Below are 10,966 nucleotides of genomic sequence, written 5' to 3' on the forward strand. Positions count from 1 at the left end.
GAAGGTGTTTAAATCTCACATCGTATACTTTAACACAATAATTCCCAACTCCAGATGGACCAGGCTGATATTTAAATTCATCCCAATATTTTAATGGCAGTTTTTTTTTCCTACACCACCTTAAGCGAGGCTCACACTTGATGAACTTTTGACATATAAAAAAATAATAAAACCTGGCCATTAATATGCTTTACCTGTTTGGTTTCTTTGCTTAATCAAGAAGTTCTACTCTACAACTTCTTGGTTTAACTCATGCATTGACTTTGTGGAATATTCTGGTGCTTGAAAATTGGTGCTTATTTTAGAATAACACTTGCTGGGTCTTGAAATCGAGTTATTTATTTTTTTATTTATTTATCTTTTTAATTTTTTTAATTTCACCAATCTAAATGCCATAAAATATCTATTCAGTCATAAAAGGCTGTTTGGACATATGCATAAAGCACCCTTTTTGTGATAATTGAGAGAGATTATAAAAAGCAAGAGAGAGTAGTTTGCTGCTTTTTGAAGGGGACAAACAGTCAATGAAAAAGGACCACGTTTGGATACTGTGTGGTAGGGGAAGGTGGAACCTGGCGGAGATAAAGGTCGCCGATGTGCCCATATCGTTTCTCGATCAAAAAAAAAAAAAAAAAATCCTAGAAATACATGCAAGATTGCGTGTCAAAACCCAGTAAACAATAATTATAATAAGTAAATGAAACACAAAGACACTTGTTGCTATGCTATATGAATTTCATATAAACAGCAATATTATTTTACATAATTTCAAAGAATTTCGAAAGTTAACTTCTTGAGAAAGATCGATTCCCAATGATTTTCCAAATGTCAAATAAGGATGTAAAAAATTCCTGCCCTTTTCATCCTCGTATATCAGAGCTACTGCAGATCAGGATCGAACTCCTGTCGGCCAATGTTGTCGTCACCATTGGCGTCTTCGTCGTCAAACACTGCATCCTTCTCGGCCCTTTTCCCGCGCGTGCAAGTACAGGTAACGTGGTATTTTTCCCCAAGAATCACCCACTCGTTTTAACACTGAACAAATAATGTAAGCATGTTCTTGAATTCTTGTGAACATATACTTTTTCAGATATCTACCATATACCAGCTCAGCGATGACCTTATTACTTATTTCGATTCTTTGACTGGGTTCCCATGCCTACTTTAACTCCCTGGATAGTCTCACTAAATTGCTATCAAATAACAGGCTTGAATGTCTGCCACGCCTACCGAATCAGCTAGGGGGTAAAGACAATTACCCCCTTACATCTTTATTAGACGTGACAGACATTTAAGCCGATCAAGTTGACAGCAATTTAGTGAGACTCCCCAGGAGTCCTAATATCTGTGGGAATGGTTCCTTTGTCATTATTTTCAATTTTGCAATTCGTTATTTTTCTCAATCATTATTTCATCATCATTATTATTATTATTATTATTATTATTATTATTATTATTATTATTATTGCAAAAAAAAGAATGTGTACAGGAAAGCCAGAGTAATACTCGTGAATACCTAGTGAAAATTATCACAGGACCCCAGTAGATGGTATGATTGATAGGGAGAGCTCTAAAATATAATACGTCCACCACTAGGGTTCTTGGATATAGATGGTTTCCGTGTACACCACTGCTTTTCAAATTGGCCAGATGATATGGAAAACATGCATCTAATGCGCAGTTCACACTAGCAGTATGGTTAACGAAGTTCAACAATATGTCACCCTTTTAAACTTCAATAACCACATAAGCATACTCTCTTTATATTGTTGCGGCGCATTTTTAAAATTCCATTTCAAGTCTTAAACTGTTATATGCATTATGGAATGTTCACCAAAGTAGAAAACACCAATTCCTACGTTTTATTTCTGAATAATAACTCCATACTTTATGAATGCCTGTGGTGCAGGCTCCTCGAGTCTTTGAGTACGACGTCACGCGCAATCCATCTTAGCATCTATTTACGGCCAAGCTGAAAAGGGAACCTTTGGAGCAGATGATCCACAGACCAAGAGCGCTTATCTGTGGACTAGCCCGCGGATTAAATCTCGACTCCACAATTTTAATAGGGTTGACCGTATTTAGTCCGCGGATCAGTAAGCCCGCAGATAATATGTTCTGAAACGCGCTCTAACGCCGACAAAATATGGCCGACCCCACTTAAAAGCAAGCCCAGATGCTCCCCCGTCTTTACATGCACACGCGCCATTAAACGGATTTGGCTCCGAGATAGAGAGAACCTATCTACCATCTGTTCTGAATGCGTTCTGAATGAGAGAGAGAGAGGACCCGTTCAAAATAGGGGACTATAATTAGTCCAAGGGTCAAATACTTTCCCACGGGATATCTATTTATTGTCTATGGGGTCATGCACAATACAGGGGCGAATCCAGAAATATTTTCTGACAGTCTTCCAAATTATCTTTGTTGACACATTCTCTTTTTTTTTACCGTCTTCCGACAGAAAAAAAAATACATGTAGATACTCGTCAATGTTAACTTGAAAATCTGACCGTCTTCCGGAAGACGGCCTCAATCCGCCCCTGCATTTAATAGATCATCCGAATACTAACATATCCACCGATTATTATGGCTGTCCACATTGCAAAAGCGATGTCGCTGATTCCCGACGGTCTCTTCGCATACACACATTAAATGGATTAAATCTCGTCTCCGAGGTTTCATTGCTAGGCCCCTACAGCGACAGCACGTGCGGGGGCTGCGAGACCATCATGGAATTGGCGGTATCGGTTTTGAACTGGGTCGGCCATATTTAGTCGGCCGATCAGTTAGTACCCAGACCATCTATTCTGAACAGTCCCTTTTAGTGGCGTAGACGGCAAGGTTTGTAGTGGGTCGATATATTTGACACTCGGACTAGTAAGTCACTGATTCGGAATGGGACGAGAGAGAGAGAGAGAGAGAGAGAGAGAGAGAGAGAGAGAGTGTTTCTTACGTACTCTGTGACCGGGCCGCAGTCAGTTCTACACGGACTGGTATATGCGTAGCCAAATATGTTACATTTCCCATATGAACAGTAAAAGAATGTCTGTAATGTAAATAGGGAATTAAAAATCTTTTCCTTTCTCTTTTCCCCCTCCAACACATGCGCACCGACACTGCACACGCATACAAACCCACATATGTACAGAATGATTTCCTTTTACCTACGACCATTTACTTATCGAATTTCAATAAACAATATAAAAATAGACTTCTAGCTTTGTTCTACATTTATTACTAAAATGTACGGTATCATTTTCCTCCTGTAATGCTAAGTTCCCTGATACCAAACATGTATTATAAATGTGTTCTGAATGCATTTCCCGATGAAATACCCTGATACTAGTAGACCCACCCACGTGCAGTCTGCGCAGAAATTATACCCAATCTGATAGCAGCAGATAGATTCAGCTTCCTGCATTACAGCGGCCAGACCCAATGCAACTAACGCAAAAATGGCAAAGGTAGTCATCTTCTGAAATGTGAAGTGACAACATGGAGTTGACACAAAGGCAAAGGGAATTTTAGAGGACAGTGGAGCTCGAATCTCTTCTGTTAGCAGCTATGCTTTTAAACTTCCAGAGGCTTTTTAAGGTTTTACCTTCATTTATTTTAGCAAAATACTACCTAAATTGGACGGCACCATTTACTTGCAGTGACACAATATAATGGTGGCCATCTTGGAAAAAGCTGCCTTGAAAACCTTTTTCTATCACTTAGATTTTTCAAGATTTTTAATATGTTTAAATCTGGATATTAAGCTTTCTAAAATACCTCATTACACTTTTTTGGCGATAAGTCCCTACTGTAAAACAAACTGTTTAAAAAATTAGGTATTATAAAACCCAATTATAAAGACCACCCTTTACCTACAGTGACATAATACATTGGCGGCCATCTTGAAAAAAACTGCCTTAGGAACCACTACTTAGATTTTTCTAGATTTTTAATATGTTAAAATTTGGATATTTAGCTTTCTTAAAAACGTCATTACAATTTTTGCAATTAGTCCTGGGTTAGGCCAATTTTTTCGCTCAGTTTACTAGTCTAAGAGCGCATTCCCAGATATTTAGATCGATCCAACTAGATCGACCAAACTCCCTGGGTGTTCACGTTAAATTGCTGTTAGCCGACCGCGCACGGAAGTTAAATACCCCGGGACAGCCATTTAAGCCGGTTAGCAGGCAGTAATCTAGTGAGACTCCCAACAGGGATAGATCGATCTAAAATCTGTGAGAATGGGTTCTTAGAGTGCATTTCCATAGATTTAGATCGATCCATCATCCATCTAGATCGACCTAACTCCCTGGGGGTTCACGCTAAATTGAAAAAAGTTACGATGAACCGCTTATAAAACTTAATTCGTTTTCTTAGATCATAGGACTACTTGTATCAAATTCCGTTCCTACATAGGCACGCATGTCCTAGGACATAATTTCCTGGGATTTAACGTCCAGTGGACATCCTTTACTTAGTATTCTAAGTCCTGCAGACACGTATCGATGTCCTAGTCGGACATATTTTCCCAGCTAGACTGGTAATAGATGTCCTCTGACATATACATATGAATGTTGTGTTAATTTCAGAAGATTTGAACGCGATGTTTAAGAATGTTATTACGCTTATTATAATTATTTGTATACATGTACCCCTATACACACTTTATTCGGCTAACTTAAGATACTTTAAATAAAAAAAACTACAAATTGTTATTAGATTTAGGATATATATTTTTTATGTCCGATTAATATGAAAAATATGAGATTTGCGCCACCTTGTGAAATATGTCGGGCCTCTTCACATTACATTAATGCCTTAATATCTGTTAAGCGGCCATTTATATACAACTGTATGTCTGTGGTACACAGCTTTGAATTTTGGCTTCTGTCCATTTCTAAACAATGTGTTTTTTGTCCTTATACACATCACATTATACGTTTTACGGGGTGTTTTTCGGTGAAATACGAGTGTGCGAAATAATACACAGCCACCCTCTCGCGATATACTCGCTTACAAGTACGTGTTGAACACTTCTCGATGACGTTCGAGCTGCTATGGTACAGGTATACATATCGTTCAGGTGACAGTTCATTTTTTTATACTTGGTGCCTTGATGATCATTGGGAATATTTGTAGTTTGAGAGACATAGTATGCAGTTTGAGACGTGTATAATTGTAAGATAAATAAATTGAATCTGTCTGTTATTTTTTATACATGCATTTTCACTATTAGTCTTCTGAGCGCAATTTTTCCCTTACATATGGATCCCGAAATTCCCATTCTAATTCTTTGTATTTTTAGGTGAAAGTAGAAAGAATATGCTTTTTTGCGTATAATTATCCGATGAAATTCGAGTTATTAAAGGAATTCTAAAATAGCTCAACGTTAAAAAAATGATGATATTTAAATCAAACGTAAGATCTCGCCAAATCAAAATAATCCAAATTGTATAACAAATTGTAAAGTGCGTTTTGTTCGTTGAAATGGAGAATAAATTAGAATAACATTTGCATATAGAGTACATGTAACATCGCTGCTGAGGATTCGAACTCACTTACGTTTCTCTATGCTCTTGGTCATTCATCCAGCCGTCTTACTGATTAGCCTGTGTGGAAGCTGCTGCCAGCCGACCGAAAATTACCGGTGCTTATGCCCTCGTGTTTATAATTATTGTACGGACATTAATTATGTAGGACTTGCGTTTCTGTGTATATGTGAAAGGAAATTATGTCCGACAGGAATACATGTCCTAGCTGCGTATAAATACAGCTGGGAATCTAGGTCCGGGTAGGACAGTACATCCTAGGGAACGCACGTCCATAGGACCTCCGTTCCTGGGGGACATGCATTCCTTTCACACCGGTTATTTGATAGCAATTTAGTGAGACTAACCAGGGAGTTAGAGTAGATCGATCCAGATGGATTGATCTTGGCAAGGGAACCCAGTCAAAGAATCTATATTAATAATAAGGTCATCGCTGAGCAGGTATATGGTAGATATCTGAAAAGTAATATGTTCACAAGAATTAAATAAGATGTTTACTTTATTTGTTCAGTATAAAAAAAACAGGTGGGTGGTTCTTGACGCAAAAATATGACGTCACCTGTACTTGCACGAGCGGGAAAAGGGCCGAGAAGGATGTCGTGTTTGACGACAAAGACGCCAATGTGGACGGCAAGATTGACCGACAGGAGTTCGATCCTGATCTGCAGTAGCTCTGATATACGAGGATGAAAAACGCAGCCCTTTTCCATTCTTTACTGACATTCAGATAATCATTGAATCGATCTTTCTCAAGAAATTAACTTTCGAAATTATTTTTATAAATTAGGAATTGAAATTATGTAAAACAATATTGCTGTTTATATGAAATTAAGATAGCATCGCAACAGGTGTTGTTGTGTTTCATTTACTTATTATTATTATTTACTGGGTCTTTACACACAATGTTACATGTTTTTCTAGCTTTTTTGATCGAGAAACGATATGGGCACATCGGCGACCTTCATTTCCGCCAGATTCCACCTCCCTTACCACACCGTATCCAAACGTGGTCCTTTTTCATTGACTGTTTGTCCCCTTCAAAAAGGAGCAAACTACTCTCTCTTGCTTTTTATAATATCTCTCAATTATCACAGAAAGGGTGCTTTATGCATGTGCCCAAACAGCCATTTTTGACTGAATAGACATTTTATGACATTTAGATTGGTGAAATTTTAAAAAAATTAAAAAGATAAATAAATAAATAAATAAATAAACACTCGATTCCAAGACATAGCACGTGTTATTCTAAAATAAGCACCAATTTTCAAGCGGCGGAATGTTACACAAAATCAATGCATGAGTTAAACAAAGAAGTTGGAGAGTAGAACTCCTTGGTTAGGCAAAGAAACCAAACAGTTAAAGCATATTAATGGCCTGTTGGCATTATAGTTACCCTTGAAAGCCACTTTTTATATTCCGAAATACGTGAAACGTTCCCAGCGTGATAATTGAAGCCCCCCATTCCCCTGCCCTGACTTGTAAATGCGGCCTTTTATTTTTCGTCCTTATTGAAACGAAGGCATTGTTGATATACTCGGAAATTCGTTTCTTTCAACTCGCCACACTTGCACTTTCAATGAGATACGAATTAAGTTTTTATTGCTGGGATTTGTGAACTGTGAACACACTCCCCCCCCCCAAAAAAAATAATAAAATAAGTAATAACAATAATAATAAATAAATGAAAATGCTAATAATTGAGACCTTCTTAACTGCTACCAAGTACGGTCAATTTAAGCTGGAAGGGATACTCGAGCTTGAGCCTAAAAAAAAACAATAACCTTTTAAACAAAGTGGTCTATCAGAAATTCTGCATACACTACACAGTATCTGAAATATAAATATTATGTCTGAGTGGATGCTCACATATCTTGCACACGAATGGTATAAAATTATATGAAAAGTGAAAATAAAAAAAATGATTTAGTAAAAGACTTTAAACTACATAATATAATAGGTAATATCATGCAGTCACAGATTTAGGGTGTGTCAGGGGGTTCCTAACCCTCCCCCTCCAATTTCTAAAAAAAATCACACCAGTGGTCCCTCTTAAAATTACAATTTACGCTAGCTGAACCATTGTTCTAAACCGTACCGTTTGATAACCTTCGCACATACTAGCATCTATGAAGGAAGACAAATACAATTTGTCTCCAAAAGACACATATAGCGGCCACAGGTCTGCATGATCTGTTTTTACACGCCTTGAACACTGCAAATAAAGTTGTAAATAATTTTGATAAAACCGAAAGAGAATTGTACAGTGAAAGGAGGACTGAGATTGACGATAGTTTTAATCAAAATTGACCGACGACAAGGATCTTTTTTAGAGTAATAAGTTTTCAAATGAAAGTGTATAAACTTTTCAAGACTACCGGTATACTGGTGGAGAGAGAGATTATCCTTATTGCACTGGTTTCATTTTGATACAAATAGTCCTATGATCTACGAAAACGAATTAAGTTTTATAAGCGGCTCATCGTAACTTGTAATTTTAATTTTCACGCTTTTTACCCCAATGAATGTATTTCAATTATTCAACACGATTCTCCAGTGATTCTGCATTGCATCCCCGTATAAAATAGATCCAAGTAGTCTCTGAATCAAAAGTTGTTAGTACCAGTATTGTAATGTGCGTTTTCAACAACAGATGTATGCGACGCTTTTATAGAAAAAAAAAACCTCATACGTCTAGGCATTTAGCCCGGCAGTTTAATTGATTTTTTAAAAATCTGGTTGGATATATGAATGTGAATGTTGTCAACATTTGTAAATTCTGCTTCAAAGTTATAAAAGTCGTGTTAGACCCCATTCCCAGAGATTGGGTGGATCCAACTAGATCGACCTAACTCCCTGGGGGTTCACGCTAAATAGCTGTCAGCAGAGCGGGCACGAAAGTTAATTACCCCCTTACAGCTGGAAGTAGGCGGGACGGACATTTAAGGCGGATTATCTGACAGTAATCTAGTGAGACTCCCCATGGAGATAGATCGATGTAAAATCTATGGGAATGCGCCCTTAGACCCCTTTTCTCACAGATTTTAGATGTGGTTGGTCTCACTAGATTACTGTCTGCTTAGCCGGCTTAAATATCTTTCCCGCCTACTAAAAGCTGTAAGGGGGTAATTAACCTTGCTAACAGCCAGGGAGTTGGGTCGATCTAGTTTGATCAATCTAAAGGTGCATTCCCAGAGATTTAGATCGATCCAGAGATTTAGATTTAGATCGACCTAACTCCCTGGGGGTTCACGCTAAATTGCAGTCAGCCGAGCGCGCACCATAGTTAATTACCCCTTAATCTCTGGATCGATCTAAATCTCTGGGTATACACCCTAAATCTCAGGGAATGCGCTCTTAGACTAGTAAACTGAGCGAAAAATTTGGCCTAACCCAGGACCAATTGCAAGAAAAAAATGTAATGACGTTTTTAAGAAAGCTAAATATCCAAATTTTAACATATTAAAAATCTAGAATAATCTAAGTAGTGGTTCTTAAGGCAGTTTTTCAAGATGGCCGCCAATATATTATGTCACTAAAGGTAAAGGGGGGTCTTTATATTTGGGGAGTATTTTTGGAATAAATGGAATAAATGAGGTTGAGACCGTGAAGTATATCTGGACTTACAGACAAAAACACTTTGACGAAAAGAAAAACTCATTTGATGGGAATTATTCACCAAAGGCTTTTAGCTTGGGGTCAAAGGTCAGACAAAGGTCATTTGTACAGATTTTACCTGAAATGTTGGCCGCCAGCAAGTGTAATCATAAGGTTTCATAATACCTATTTTTTACAGTTTGTTTTTCAGTAGGACCTTATAGCTAAAGAAGTATTATGAGGTAATTTAGAAAGCTTAATATCCAAATTTAAACAAATTAAAAGTCTAAAAAATCTAAGTGATAGAAAAAGGTTTTAAGGCAGCTTTTTCCAAGATGGCCACCATTATATTGTGTCACTTCAAGTAAATGCTGTCATTCGATTTAGGTAGTACTTTGCTAAAATAAATGAAGGTAAAACTGTAAAATATACACATAGTTAAATGAATGAAATGAATTTAAATTAGATAGGAATTATTCACCAAGGTTCACTGGCTTTAGTCAAAGGTCATGCAAAGGCCATTTGTACAGATTTTCCCTAAAATGTTGCCTAAAATTGCAAATTATGTTTTTAAACATATGCAATGGAATTATTTTGATGTTTACTATAATCATTATATCATTCACAACAACTCTAAGAAGTTTGGATGCAAAATATGGCTCTTTTGGAGAAATATGAGTCATACTGTGAAAAATTAGACAAATAAGGATTCTGAATAAGTGGACAGGATAAGATTTCTCACCATTCTGGGAACAAATGTGTCTTTGCAAATACAATAAATGTGTAATATATGGAAAACACTTGTTTTTTGTATTATTTATTATACCCATTTATGTACCTGTTCAAAGCATTTTCCAATATGGCCTTCAGCAAGAGTATCCATAAGGCTTCATAAATTTTAAAAAAATCTAAACAGTAAATCTTCAATAAATATTCAACTCAATAATGTTGTTTTACCCCCTTTTTTATTGTGAGTTTTGTAATTTATTTTAAACATTTGTTCAGATCTACAGTCACCAGTATCACCAAACACTGTCATTTTTTTCTTAGGCGGACTGGAATGTTGTATCAATTGGACAAGCAATCGTACTGCTGGCCTGTCCAAATAAGTTTGGGTGAACAAATGCATGAATGTCTTGGAAACAGATTCCTAATTGCATGGATCCTGTTGCTCCTAGATATGAGAAGGATTCCAGGGCCACACAAGGGACAGAATCCTGGAGCTTTTGTTGCCACATTCACCGACAGAAGAAACCCCCAATATGTAGGAATCGGAACCTATCAGAAAACTAACGTTTTGTGGAAACTGTCCTTACCTGCCTTCCAGCCACAGCCCAAACCACTACGGAATGTCGTTCCAAGGAGTGTTAGTGTATCTGCTTGTTTCAATGTGAAGTTTATGCCCACTGATGCGAAAACGACAGTATTTTTCTCTTTTATCAGTATCATGAAGGACGTCTATTTTTTTTTTCTTTTTTAAATGTATTTTTGAATTGGCAATAGGCTCTGAATTTAGATTTGTCCTCAAACTCATTGTCCCATGTACCCACTGATGATGCGTTCACTGAACATGCTTAGGAAGTTTATGTGAGGAATCTGTTTTAGCCATACAAATCCGTATTATGAAAGCGTCTCAAACATCTGTTACTGAAACCGCGAATAACAATGCTGGTACTAACAACTATTGATACAGAAACTACTTTGATCTACTGTACACGGGAATACAATGCAGAATGAATGGAGAATCGTGATAAATAAATGATACACATTTTAAGGGAAAAGAGTGTGAAAATGAAAATATTTAAGTTAAAAGTTTCCATAAA

The 10,966-nt window shown here is 37.1% G+C and overlaps 1 protein-coding gene across 1 annotated transcript in view; it reads left to right on the forward strand.

Annotated features, from left to right (window-relative positions):
• The window catches only part of LOC147760410 (uncharacterized), a 150,741-nt gene that overhangs the window by 18,813 nt on the left and 120,962 nt on the right, over positions 1–10,966 (forward strand). The gene's annotated exons all lie outside the window — the stretch shown is intronic.

Source organism: Lingula anatina, chromosome 8 (genome assembly GCF_051362555.1).
Source record: "Lingula anatina isolate TDL-2025a chromosome 8, LinAna3.0, whole genome shotgun sequence".
Classification (NCBI taxonomy): Eukaryota; Metazoa; Brachiopoda; class Lingulata; order Lingulida; family Lingulidae; genus Lingula; species Lingula anatina.